Here is a 2,444-nt window from a genome sequence, read left to right as displayed (position 1 = left end):
TGGCTCATGAGGCTATCTTTCCCCGTGTTCATTTGACCCATGGAAATTTTCATCCTCCTTGCTGACAACAAATCCACCCCCTTTGCTTCTCCTGTTCCATAGCTGCTTCAAACTTGAAAATTCCTGAGCCCAGATCCAGGAATTGGTCCTGGATTCCCTAATGCTCTGAATTCAGCAAGGGTATAAGGCAGGGAAATGCATTTCTCCTTTTTAATAGTTATCTAACTGGGGAAACAAATCCCAGTCTTCTCTGTTAAAAAAAACAAAACAAGAAAATCTCCTTAGAAAGTCCCTCATTTTGACTTAAAGAAGGGAAGAATATAACAGAAAACTTTATTGTCTTCAAATTGCTCACCTTCTCTTATATAGGCTATTTAAAATAATAAAGACAAAGACACAAATCTTTCAGTAAGTCTTGGATGGAAAGGTCTCTCTTTAACATATCTGATGAGAGTTTTTATTATCCATCAGTCTCAACTAAGAGCCTCAACTGAAATCCTGAGAAAGTAGGAAAATTACTATTTAGCATTCAGTTTGGGAAATATTAGATATTCTTATTTGTTGTCATACTATCACTATCTTCGTTATTACTATGATTATTTTTATTCTTTAGAGAAGACTAAAGCATGACTATCATTATGAAGTTATAAGCTTTTCCTTTGAAAGCTTGTATGGTGGATGCTGTTGTACACCATCCTATTCTCCTTCAGAATCGAGTTACTATCCACAGAGACCCCACAGATGACCACCTTCCTGAGGAATTGGATTAGCTAGAGGAAGTCACCTCATCCAAGGTCATATCACCTTCCTCGGTAAGTCCACAACCAATCACGGGTTCAGACAGAAGTCTGAAGTCCTGGTTGCGTTGCCCCAATGTAGAGCAATGAGGAAGGGATCTCAGCTTCAGTGCTCTCCCTGGGTTGGCTGAGTCATTAATTGAGACGGACTGCCTCAGCCTAACTTCTCTTTCAGTCCAACCCTCCTTCCATCCAATCCATCCACAGGGTGGATCACAAGAGCACTCCCAGCAGACTTCCTGCGTGCCGATCTCCAGCTCAGAATCTGCTTTCCAGGGCACCCAACCTGCAATCTATCATGAATAAATCAAACATTCTGCTGGAAGTACTAGTCTATGCAAAAAACAAAAAACAAAATACAGGAAATGAAAGGTATAAAACTTGAAAAGGGGAAAAAAACAGTCATAATTCATAGGCTATATGATTGTGCATAGAGAATTCTAAATAATCTGCAAATAAATTAACAGAATCAATAAAAATTTTAGCAAGATTTCTGAGTAATTTATCTTTTATGTTCCATCCCCAAAAGATTGAATTTGATTTTTTTAATTGCCATTAACAATAGCATTAAAAATGAAATACATAAGAATAAATGTAATGACATTCACAGAGAAAATCATAAAGTATTATTGAGAGTGATTAAAGACCTAAATAAACACAAAGATATACAGTCATAGATTGAAAAACATGATGTTTTATAAAGAAATCAATTATTTTCAAATTGATTTATGCATTCAGTACAATCCCAATTGTGTAAGTAGCTGTCATACTAAAGCAGTGAAACTAGCCACCCAAAACCCAGTGTCACAGGACAATAAGCATTTATCTCCTTCTCATGCATCCTGGGATTAACATTTGACTAACACAGGGGAAAGCCACTTGAATATAGCTTAGTTCCTTCCAATTTTAGGGTTGGTCCATTTCTGTTCCAAGTTGTCTTTTGTTGATTAAGACCAGTCACTCCCTGAATTATATTATTCTCATATAACGGGAGGAAGTCAAAAGTAAAGCTCATTTAAAAGTGCAAAATCTCATTTTAAACCTTTTCTCGCATCACGTCCACAAACCTCTCACTGACTAAAGCAAGTTACATGACAAAGCCCAGCATCAAAGGGTTGAGAAGTAAGCTTCTCCCATGAAGGATGGAGAAGGAGTAGAGTGAGTGACTATTTGCTAAACAACAAGTAAATTTAACACGTAAGTAAAGTTGAAGGCCATTGTGTGCTTTTCCATGTGTGTAATATACCAATAAAAATTCAGAATAAAAAAATATTAAAATGTTAATTTTTATATTGAGCAATGCAGTCTTGAAAAGGTTTTAAGGCTTCATGAATAGATTATGTTAAACTTTCATTTAATAATTTTTTATTGAATTCTTACTTCATATCAAGCACTGTGACACTAAATTGTGGAATCAAAGAAGTCCCTGCTCTCAAGAATCTAACAACTGGGTTGAGAAAATCAAAAAATGTTCAAAATTGAGTGATGAGGAGAAGGATTGAAAAACAGAAAATGTCTTAAAGGTATGTCATTTAATATACATGTTTATATATTTAATACATATATGTTGTTATATATATAAAACATATATATATTTGTGGACATGATGTGCGAAAAGGTTAAAAATGAGCTTGCACTTTTAAATGA

Source organism: Tamandua tetradactyla, chromosome 5 (genome assembly GCF_023851605.1).
Source record: "Tamandua tetradactyla isolate mTamTet1 chromosome 5, mTamTet1.pri, whole genome shotgun sequence".
In the NCBI taxonomy this organism is placed as follows: Eukaryota; Metazoa; Chordata; class Mammalia; order Pilosa; family Myrmecophagidae; genus Tamandua; species Tamandua tetradactyla.
The sequence above is the reverse complement of the archived record's forward strand: the minus strand, read 5'-3'. Positions refer to the sequence as shown.